Source organism: Jaculus jaculus, chromosome 19, assembly GCF_020740685.1.
Source record: "Jaculus jaculus isolate mJacJac1 chromosome 19, mJacJac1.mat.Y.cur, whole genome shotgun sequence".
Taxonomy (NCBI): Eukaryota; Metazoa; Chordata; class Mammalia; order Rodentia; family Dipodidae; genus Jaculus; species Jaculus jaculus.
The window spans coordinates 8,662,750-8,675,286 of NC_059120.1; positions in this window are offsets into that span (position 1 = coordinate 8,662,750).

Sequence of the window (12,537 nt, forward strand, 5' to 3'; positions counted from 1 at the left end):
TTTTAAAATTAAACAATGTTCTGGAAAATACTTCATAAGAGGTTAGTTTATAAAAGCCATATTTCTGATTAATGATTAATGAGTTTGACTCCTTATAACCTCTACCCACCCATTCCTCCTGGGAAGTCTGCAGGGAAAACAAAGTGAAGTCACCCCTGGGAGAAGTGGCTTAACTTTCTGGGCTGGTGTTGACTGCAGAGAAGGAGGCTGCCTGGTGTTTTATTCAAGGAATAGAACCTGGCAGGTGTCAGGCTTAACATGACCCCTAAAAGTGCTTTGTTTTGCCTTCATTAAGTCCACAAAGCATTTCCTAGGCAGTTTGAGTAGGCAGCCTTTATGCCTGCTCACAGTACAAGCAGATTAATCATACATTTTTCTATCAGACATAGTGGCACTTGGTCATGCTGACCGCACATTCCTGCAGGCGGCTGAGGGATGTGACCCTCTTTATTCATCAAATATTTATCATCTATGTGGACAGCTCCAGGTGACGCTGTGAGGGGCTCACGAAGACAAGTGCAAGACGTGACATGTTGCCTGGTATCCGACTCACGGTCTGAAATTAGTAGAGAACAAGTGGTCATAAATAAACAAACAGCAGTATTCAAAAATATCATAGGTGCTAACTTAGCGAGGTCTGTGGGAACAGCCACATCCAGATGAGGTGAAGAGAAACATTAGGTACATAGGTCAAGGAATATCTTTCAGTAGAAGATGGGAAGAAAACATAACATAAAAGCGATTCGACATCAGGGTTTCTTTGCTTTTTCTACTGGTGACTCCTTTTCACCTGAGAAACATAATCACCACAACTAGTTTGGTGGTTTGGATCAGGTGACCCCATATACTCATGTGTTCTAAATGCCTGGTCTCCAGCCAATGGCAGTTTGGGAGATAGAGCCTTGCTGGAGGAGGTTTTTTTTTTTTTTGGGGGGGGGGCAGGTGCTTTACCACAACCATGAGAAGGCAACACCAGGAATACAGGTAAACAAAACAGGCATGCAAATCAAACATTCAGTGAGAATAACCAGTAGAGAAATTTCCTTCAAGGCAATTATTTGGTATGCACTTAGTTTTGCCACTTATTAAAGTTGAAAGTAAATTTGCATGCCATTGGATATGCTTATTTATTTTTACATGAAGAATTGGATTTTGGTTGAATATTTCATGCTATTAATATAAGGCATCTTCAGCATTCTTCAGAATTGATCAAAGTTTAAGTTGTATAATCACCAGTACTAGAAATGCTCCTTTGCATAAGTATATACATAGTACAAAATGGCAGAAATATATTTCAGTCCATTTCAAAAATTGTTGGCAATTTGATCCTGATTCCCAGCCAAAATTCACTGAACTTTTTTTTTTTTTTATTTTGATATGCTAACCTGAAAATCATGCTATAGCTCAAGATGGCTTCAAACTCATGATGATCCTCCTACCTCAGCTTCCTGAGTGCTAGTAACATAATGTGAGCCATCACCCCTGGATCGTTTTAATGTAGCTCTAATCAATAATTAGACACCGTTTTTAAAGTAAAATATTAAAGCACAATGCAATCCCTAGACATGCTAATTTAATACATGTTGAAGGATAATGGCGGGAAAATATGAAATCTTTTTTTCAAGACTCAAACCATTGTGTTTCAACAACAGCAAGAAAACTTTATAAGTGCAGTAAAAACATTGTACTTCTTAATGCCCAGTAGTGTTGATTCAGAATCATGGTTTTCCAAAGCAGTGTTTGTTGGTGCTGTGTGCTGTGTTGAGATGTGCAGTACACAGTGCCTATGATGTCAATTCAGAGCCAAGGCTGCAGTGGAGTCACACAATGCAACATGGGCAAGGACCACCAGCAACACCTGAAATTCATCATAGGGTTGGTTGTGAATTAAATTTTGGTTGTTGTGTATCCAAAAACCTTTCATTGATGCTGTGTTTTCCAAGACTCCCTCATTCAATTAGGTGACCCTGTGTTGCATAGTGACTCAAACCTTAATTTATGCTGCAGACACAACACCAAAATATCTTGGGGGATACTCAGAAACAAAAAGGCTTTGAAAACATCTGAATGCATTTGAGGTACCCTCAGACAGCCTTGTGAAGTTTGCATTGCAAATCATAAATGGAATGGTGCAAGGGAGCATTGATATTACTGTAAGAATAACATATACTAATCAATCACACCCTATTATTATTATTGTTATTATTATTATCCATGGAAATCTAATTAGATACAGATTATTATAAAGTTATAAAGTTATTTTTTGGGTTACATTATTAAAAATAGCTCCAGTCATTTACTATCCATGATATTGTGGTGAATGTGAGAGTACTCTCTGCTAGTTGATAAACATGATATGTCTTTAAAATAACTACTAATTATAAATTAGTCTCTGAATTACTTACCCTTCTCACTGCTACAACAAAATAACTAACAAAAACAACTTAGGGAAAGAAGGATGTAGTTCAATGTAAAGTTCAAGACACGGTCCGTCATTGTGGGAAAGGCATGGTGGCAGGAGCTTGGAGCAACAGATCACCTTGAGTCCTAGGTGTGGAAGCAGAGAGCGAATGCTGGTCCTCATCCTGACATTTCCTTATTGTACACTCCAGGATCCCAATTGTGGAATGGTGTTACCCAGTTAAGGTGGGTTTTTCCATTTCAATTAACCTAATGTGGATCATGCCTCACAGTCATGCCCAGGAACACTTTTCCTAGGTGATTCAAAGTCCTTTCAGATTGGCAATCATAATAAACAACAACAGTTTCAAAGATCTATTATGACATTAAAGAATGGTACATTCAGATCATACCTCTAAAAGGTGACTATAGTTTCTGTATGTGTGAAGACTGACAGTGCGAAATGGAACTCTAGACAAGAAATCAGTGGTGTTATGGTCTGTGCTCCACTGTCCTCTGATCTACCAGAGTAGACTTGATCTACGATTACTTGTATTACTCAAAACAATCTTGAATCTTCAATGATTACATGAATGGGAAGCTGGTACAAGTCCTGATGTGCAGTATATAGTGAAAGGAAGGACTGGGATATCGGAGGACCATCAATATACTATGGAACTTGCCAGCTTACCAATGTTGATATGGTTCCCACTGAAACTGCTTTTATCTCCAGTGATATGCAGTTGGATGTTGGTGTTTATTGACCTTGAGAACCAGGCCTGGACTGAAAGCATGGCAGTTGGAAAAGGACAGAATGCTGGAGGAAATACAAGACATCCAGCAGTCATTAGAACGGATGTCACTGATTTCCTGAGAAGGTTAAGCTAAGGGTAGTCTATACAACCTCAGAAAACACCTAAACAGCTGTATAGGGCAGGACTTGCCATATGGGGACAATGATCCCTTTTCTACAGATGAGAGGCACAATGCTGACTCTGCATTCACACTCATAAGCTAAGGCCACCCGGTTCCATGAAACCCTAAATGATACCATGTGATGATCCAGGTTTGTAATTACAGACCACAAACTTTAAGCAGGAATGAATTTCCATAGGCATGGTTGGTGATTGATGGAGCATCAGGGAAGGCTGGAAAATCAGGTCTGGGTTTTACACCGACAATGCCTGTTCACACTATGACCCTATTCCATGGGAAATAGCCATGGGGTTGGTACCACGCTTAGATTCATGTGGAGTGGGGCTGAATGCAAGATTCCTATTCAGAACATCTGATTTGCTTTGACCTGCTGCCACTGGGTGCAGGTGCAGGTGTGCAGGTATATTTGATTGGAAGAAACTGATCATAGCCCTGCAGCCTCATTGAAATAGAATCAAGAGAATGTGGAGTTTTGCTTTCTGGCCAACACAGTGAGGAAAAAGAACCTAGAAAGTTGCTGAAACACAGACAAGTGAGCCAGCTGTCAGCATCTGCTGTTGATAATATTAAACATTAACAAAACAAAGTCTGTGGTATGTATGCACGAACTGTATGCAAAGTCTTGCTTTCACGCACTTGACTGTTTTAATTTATCCCATCTTTGAAAACATCCATGCCATAAGTGCTCACCTGCATTTGATAGAAAACGAAGAACAGGTTCATAAGACTGCCTCAGATGGCAGAGCTGTGGACCTGGGAAGAGTCAGGAAATGAGACTTAGGAACCTGCCCTGAGCCACTCCTCCGCACTGCCTATCATGCACGGAAGGAAAGGGCTCTGGAGGAAGGGCTCTCTAGTGCTGTTGACTTTGGTAAAGGAATGAACTGTAATGTAGAATTTGCCTCCAAGGTCAGATTTGACTCTGGAACACAGAGCAAAGCTACCAGTAAAGAAAGAGAGAGAAAGAGAGATGGAGAGAATCGGCGCACCAGGGCCTCTAGTCGTTGGAATCCAACTCCAGACACGTGTGCCACCTTTTGCGCATGCGCTACCTTGTGCATCTGGCTTATGCGGGTACTGGGCCATTGTACCTGGGTCCTTAGGCCTCGCAGGCAAGCACCTTAACTGCTAATCCATCTCTGCCGCCTGAGCTGTTCTTTTCTAGGATGCAATGAACTTTGTGCAACTAGACAATGACTCTGCCCTGGAGAAGGAGAGGCAAGCTGGTCATTTCTATTCCGTCCAGCGTAGTGTGGCCTATGGCTGCACTGACATTAGAAACCCTGACTGGTGACACAGTAGAATTGAATCCTTAGGAAAGGACAGGGGAAATTATCTGACTGCTGATACCATCCAGACAATCCTTGGCCTTCTTGCAATTACAGATCATTATCAATGGGCCAGGAAGGAATAGAGTGAGGGGACAGTTTGACTGTACAATCCCAGGGCGATCCTAAAACATAAAAAATTGGGAAAACATCCTCTGTGCCATGCAAATTGTACAGGCATGAAATGGTAAGCATTGAGATTAAAAAAACAAAATGGAAAAAAAAAAAAACAACACTGACTCTACTCTGTGTATAATCACACTTCCAACATGTAGGTAGGATTTGCTGGAATGATGAAAGATGCCCTTTGTTTTTGATGTTTCTATTGTCAGGTTCTGACATGAAAGCTTTGTCTCCTGACATCTGGTTTTTCAGGATACATATGTCTTTTAATTATTTGTTTATAAATGCCATTATTCAGACAGCAGCATGATTCATGTTTGGACTTCTTGGGGTCAACAAGGCTCTCTCAGGGCACTTCTCCTGCTATACATGTTACCCTTGAATTACTGTTCCTTGTTTCCTAAGTGTGTTAATAAGTATCACTAGTGAGCATACCAAATAGGATTCTTCCTCCATTGTGCTTTAGGTCACCTCTAAACTTATCATAGATTCACTTGATTTGTAAAATGGAACCATTTTAGAAGGGAGAGTTTCTGTTTAAAAACATTTTATTAATTTCTCTTCCTATGGATTGTTAAAAAACATTCAAAATCTGCAAACTTTGTTCCATGCAGTAGATAAAGGAAAACAATGGAAATGAAGTACAAGAAATGATGTACAATTTTTTTAAGGTTACAAATGAGGTTAGGTTTATGTATTTTTTTTTTTGGCTGCTCAACATGTAAAGAAGAAGATAACCATTAATATTTTTCTAATATGCCATGCATTGACTTAAGTAAGTACATTTCATGCCAACCAAACTGTGTTCCAAAGGAATATAATTTGAGGACCACTGTTTTAGGAAACCCACGAAGCATAGGATAGTATAGCAGATGTTTTCATGATGATCACAAAGCCATACTCAAATCATGGTGAGAAACGTTGTCTTATTTCTGGCACCTCTGTAAGAACAGCCAATAGGAAGCTTTAATTGTTCCAAAAGACTGGCTCTGTTGTCAGATGCTACTAATTTGCATACACCAACTTTCTCACGATGTGTGGGTTTCAAGACCAAGGTTTTGAACATATGAGGCTAGTGCTCTACCCCTGAACTACATTCCTAGCCTTGTTTGTTTGTTCATTTATTTATTTATTTATTATTTGCGTTTATTTTTTGAGACAGGCTCTTACAATATAGCTTAAACTTTCCTTAAATTCATTATGCAGTACAGCTGACCAGGAATTTACATCCTCCTCTCTCATCATTCCTAGAACTAGAATTACCAGTGTGAACCACCAGACTCAGCTCACATGCACCAATTTTTAAACAGGCTTTTTTTTTCTTTAAAAAAAAATCTTTCTGGGTCAGATCTCTATGGTACCATCAGCAAAAATATAACTGATTGTAGTTGCTTTGGTGAAATATATTGATGGCCTTGAAGTTTTATGAGGCAAAAACCTCTTCCAATGTTACAAACGAATAAATGGTTTACCAAGAATCCCACAGCCTTTGGTTTCCACCTCTGTGAGCTTCACACTTAAACTTAAGAGACCTTGAGGGCTTTTGGTAAGATAGCTACAAGGTGACTTTAGGTCACAGAGCAAGTAACATAGTGAAATGTAAGAAGATGTGAGAAATGCCTTCTTTGTTTCAATAAGCAAGTGTCTAGGGGACTTCATGTTCCAGGTTAGAAAGGCAGACTCTATGTTTCTAAGGGTAGAACGCTGAAAGGATGGGGAAAGAGATGCTTGGAGGATGGCATCATTTAACTGACAGTGCTTTGAACGGTAGCTCTAAAAGCAGGCCATCACGGTTAGCACTACTCATTACATAGGTAGAAAATATTGATTACTTGCTTTTCAAAGAAAAATTACCTCATAAATTCAGACTTGATTCACCATTTCCTTTCTCCACATTTGTTGCGATTTGCTGTTGAATCCATTTTTTACACATTTAAATCAGTCTCTTTTCCCTATAGAGGAATGTGGGTTTCACCTAACGAAGAGGATCGAATTTGTGTTCAGATTATTAATGGATCTGTAACAACCGTTACTGTGCCCTGCTTCTCTCAACAGCTGTTTATATTTTATTTAAAACCTGTAAAAACATTTCTATGTAGTACCTTGATCTGTGTCATAATTTCCTTTTGTTCTGAGCTGTTGAAAGTGTCTTTGAACCCACAAGGAGCTATTCATCTATTCCTTCAAGATGGGTTCACTTTCATCATAAAAAAATGAACATCGTGAAAAATGAACTCTGAAATCAAAGCGAGCAAACAAAGGTGAGTGAACTCAGAGGCGATAGGAAAAGAGTCCAGGCAGCTGCTGAAAACCATCCGTCACTATTGTTCTAAACTCCTCATGATTTGCACCAGGAAGGAGGCTCAATGCAAATCATTTCCAGTTATCTTTTGAGTTCATTCTCTGCGGACAGCCTCTCAAAAAATTCTGCTCCCTGGTGCCGCACTCAGAACTCCAGTCTGCTAAGCCCGCCCTGCTTGATAAGTAGGTGTTTCTCGTGGGTTTCCTGGTGTGCTTGCCTCCCATGGTCCTCAACTGTCTTATTGTTTAAGCCACAGTGATCTCAGAGCTGCATTCTTTGTAAAATGTAACTTAAACATTTGCCAGGGTGCTTCCAGAAATAACTTGGACGTGAATCCAAATGACCATCCTCTCCACATGCCTCATTGTGATTAAAGTAAAATCAGAAAAAAAAAAAAAAATCTTGAAAATGGAAAAAGTGGATAGAACACCAGACTGCAAATTCCTCCTTCAGCTGCAAATTGCCAGGAAAGGATCCTTTTGTACCCAGCAAAGGATGAGCAGAGCCAGGGTACAGGATCCATGATGTCCCCATGTAGACAAAGATATAGTAAAAGAAAGAAAGCTTTCATAGTTGTGTCTACGGAAGACAAGGAGAAGTTGGGGTGGGGTGTAAGGAAGAGGAGAAAGGCTGGCGAAAGTACTTTCAGTAATAAATTTAACAGTTTACTTTTTCTAGTGCAATTTTAAAGGCATTTATGTTAACTCACTTTATATAGAAATCCCCATTTGCAGGAAACTGAAATCAAATTTATTAGGAATTTCTCATGCCATACATGATATCATTTCAGATGCAAAGACTACAGATGTTTATTGATGTGAGAGCATGGGCTTATGAGGCTTGTAGCACCATAGTGTGCTCTTTGTATACAATATGATTCTTTCAGGAGAAGAGCAGGTCCATTGGTGGAGGGTCTTGAGAAAGACGGTATGAGCAAAGGAAACTTCAGGCTATAAACTGGTATGTGTGTCTCTACTATATAGATAAAACCCAGAAAGAAAAAAAAAACAAAAAAACAGTAGTAAACTGTATCAGAAGAAAGCAATGCTTATTTGCAGCCCCAGGAGAGGCAATTTATGTGCCAACAAGTTATGTTGGTTTTATGTGCCTATTAGTTTGCTATTCAATTAAAAAATGTGTATTTACCATGGCAATGCCCATCTCTCCTGATACACAGGCTAATTATGAGCCCCACAGAGCACCTTCTTAAAGCAAAATACAAACAAGCCATCAGATTCCTATAGACACAAATCCCTTTAATACACATCTTTGAAACAGATGTGCTCCAACTGCTTGTTTTTGGGGATTTTTTGTTTCATTTTAGAAATCCTTTTGGTGTTGTATGTGGCGGATGGTAATTTTGAGTTCTTAATGGGGCCTTTAAAAAAAGACAAGCAGCAAAACTGTAAGCACCATATACTATCAAGTGATTCTTCAAAGAGAAATATTTCCATTTATTAAAGGCAAATTTTATAAAATAATTATCTTATTGGTAATGAGATTATCTTTAGTTTTCTCAAAAATATTTGTTTCTGTAGTCTCTGTATAATTATAATGCAAATGCATTAGTGAGAAGAGATGGCACTTTTTTCTTCCTTCAAGTTTATTTTGAAGTAATCACACTTATTAAACTGTTCTGGTTATCCAAGTGATTATTATATTGATAAAGTAGATGAGACCTTGCAAAAAGACTTTCAGAAGGTTTAAGGAAACTTTAGTTGATATTCTATTTTAAATTATTCATTTTGCATATAAATTTTATAAAATGCAAATGCTGCCATCTCCTTGAATATATTAAGAGGAAACTGTTGCTGAAATAATTAGGTAGCTTAACTGCTAAGAACAGGAGTTCTACATCCCAACTGTTTGTGTTTGATTATAAATTCTATAATTTAAAAGTTGTACACTTTTGGGAATTTATTTTCTTTCTTTGGGTGTCTGAATTGGCTGCAAAGCCAGGATAATGGCCTTCTTAGGGCTGAGGTGGTGATAATGACAGAGGTTTGTGATATAATATAATTTACATCTTATGATTAGGTCTATCAGCTACACAGTACTTCTTAGAATATCCAGATTTGGAATAATTGGAATATTTTTTTGATACAGGGTCTCATGCTACAGCCCAGGATAAACTTTGCTTCACAATGTAGCTCAATCTGGCCTTGAAATCACAGCAATTCTAGTGCCTCGGCCTCCTGGGTGCCTATTACACTGACTCTGAAGCTCGGCTTAATAAGGTATGCAAACAAACATTCACAGATAAAGTTGATGCAATAATAGCCTTTGTGACAAGAAAAGATGACTTAACATTCTTCTTCTTGGTCACAGTTGTCAGACAAGTTCCCAGAACCTTAATAAATTATGTCATTTTAACTCATTGAAAGGAACAAGATAGTCAATGAATAATGCTTTCCTAAATCCTGTGACAGAGTGGCAATATCAGGCATGTTCTAAAATAGAAATTAAAGTCAGTATGACTAAGTAATATTTGCAAGCACTTGGTAGAGAGAGGGAAAAACCACCAAACTAACTTTAAAGAAAAGATGTCATGAAAACTCGAGTGGAGGGCTAGAGAGATGGCTTACCAGTTAAGGCATTTGCCTGTGAAGCCAATGTACTCAGGTTTGATTCCCTAAGACCCATGTAAGCCAGATCCACAAGGGGGTGCATGAGTCTGGAGTTCATTTGCAGTGGCTGAAGGCCATGAAACACCCATTTTCTCTCTCTCTCTCTCCCTCTCTCTCTCTCTCTCTCTCTCTCTCTCTCTTCTCTCTCTTTTTCTCTCTCTCACTCTCTCAAATAAACAAAATAAATTTTTAAAACTCAAGTAGAAATCAATGAAAATAAAGACATAAAATCCATAGAGAAAAATCAATAAAACAAGAAGACAGTTCTTTAAAAAGATTCCTGAAGTCAATAATCCTGTAGTCAAAATGACCATGGGAATAAAATCAGACAGTATGATTTAATAACTTTAAAACAAAAGAAGGGGTATCAGTACAGACTCCACAGATGGCGCAAGGATACTCAAGCAATGATACGAAACAGCTTTAAGGAGTACCTGTCTCTATCTTAACATATTTAGACAATTCCCTTACAGATAAGTGACATCATAAAATTCCTTGACAACAGCCTTGGAATATTTGAATTTTGCTAGTGGGAAAGGCATTAAGTATCTTTCTCAACATATTTATATGTTGTTGTCAAGCCATGCCAATAAAAATACATTTTTCATATCATCAACTTTTAGTTGTGGCTGCTAAAGAAAATGCCATGTACTGTTTGCCTTAAAAACAGAAATTTAGAAGCTGGAGAGATGGCTTAGCACTTAACGGACTGCCTACAAAGTGAAAGGACCCAGGTTCAATTCCTCAGGATCCATATAAGCCAGATGCATGTGGCACATGTGTCTGGAGTTCACTTGCAGTGGCTGGAGGCCCTGGTGCGCCCATTCTCTTTCCCTTCCTCTCCTCTATCTCCCCATCTGCCTCTTTCTCTTCTCAAATAAATAAATAAAACAAAATTAAAAAAAAAAAAAACAGAAATTTCTATCTCAAGATATTGCAGACAGAGAAGTCTGTGTCTGTGATGGGAGAGCCAGCATGACCAGCTTCTGACGCGCCCATCTTCTTCTGTGTGTCCTACTGTGGCTGTCCACAAGGCCTGCACACTATGTACACACACTCAATCTCTCACGTACGTGGAGAAGAGGAAGGAGAGAAGAAAGGAGGGAAGACAATGAGACAGGGAAAGAAATAGAGGGAAAGTTGTTATTTTCTTATAAAAACAAACAGTATCATAGGGGCTTTACCCTCATGGCCACCTCTAAATCTGATGGCCTAATGACCTACTATCCCAAATTCCTGGTCTTATTTCCTGGGATGTTTTCACATATACATTTGACGAGACGTAAATATGTGTGTGAGAACATCAGCCTTACATTGTTTTGTGGTGCTGGGGTTGAGCCCATGGCAAGCACTTTACCACTGAGATCAAAAACGCTAGCCTCAGACTTGTGTTCCATTGTTAGGAAAACAAACTGTAAGTATGAAAACAAAATACAAAATTTTCTCTTGATAAGGAAAATGATGTACATATACATATGAAAATGAATCAAAGATATGAGAATTGAAATCATTACATGGGTAAGTATATAACATATTTTATTTGTTCCTAAAATTTAAGTAAAAGACCATTGACTATATATAAACAGAAAACAATAAACTCATTTGAACTCCATAAGATAGATAAACATTATACATATATACTTTTATGAATTGAATTTCTTCTCCAAAACAAATTTAGAAATTTACTTACTTGCAATTTATTTACTTACAATTTACATACCACGATAACAGAGTTAGAACATTGGGCATTTAAAAGATAATTTGTACATGAGTTCTTCATTGTCATGAATGAATTCATGCCATTATCCCAAGAATGTTGGATCTCTCCTCTTACTTATTTCTTTGTAGAGATCTATATTTTCTTTTTTTGTATGAAAACATTTTATAATTCTTGCATGTATTCTTAGGAGACATGATGTACTCACACTTAAATGTTTAACTGCCCACAAGTGTTTTGAAATATGGCCCTAGTATGTTGCAATTCTAAAAGCAATGTAAGAATTCTAGTTGCTCGTGTATATGTGTGATCTATATTTTCATGTGGAAATATTGTCATGTCGAAGAACTTTCTCTAGCATGTTATGGAGTTCAGACCTGCTGGTGACTAAGAATCCAGCTTGCGTTTGCCTGAAAAGGTTTGACAGGCGTGTTCTCTAGTTCGTTTGCTTCTGTTTGCATCTCAGGCTTTGCTTTTGCTTGTGGTGCCATGCACCATGTTAGGATGCCACAAGAATGCCTTCTTTAGATGCTGTCTTTCTATCTCGAGATTCACAGCTGCCAGAGTTGTGAAAAATAAATTCCTTGCCTTTATCATTCATCCATTCTCAAGCCTTCAGTGATAGTAGTAGAAAGATGGATGAAGATCAACACCAAGTTCACTAGTAGATAAATGGAAATAAAAATGGTACCTGATTGGATCCTTTACCCTAGATAATGCATTGATAACATATGACTTGAAGTTATATTGATTATTTTTCTTGTTGCTGTGACCAAATACCTCACAAGAGACAATGGAAGGGGGGTAGGATTTATTTTGGTTCATTATTTGAGGGGATACAGTCCCTTAAAGAAAAGAAGTCATGTGGTGGTGTCAGTTTAATAGGCAGGAGCATGTTGCCTCTTGTATATTTCTCAACATATCAGAGAGAAAGAGAGAGAGAGAGAGGGCCAGGGGCAGAGCTAGACTTCTGTAAGCTCATCCTCCCCCAGCAAACAACTTACTCCAGATGGGTTGTGCCTCCTAAAGGCCTCACGGCCTCCCCAAATGCACCACCAACTATGGAGCAAGTGTTCTGCATGGGACTCGGCAGGAGACATTTTA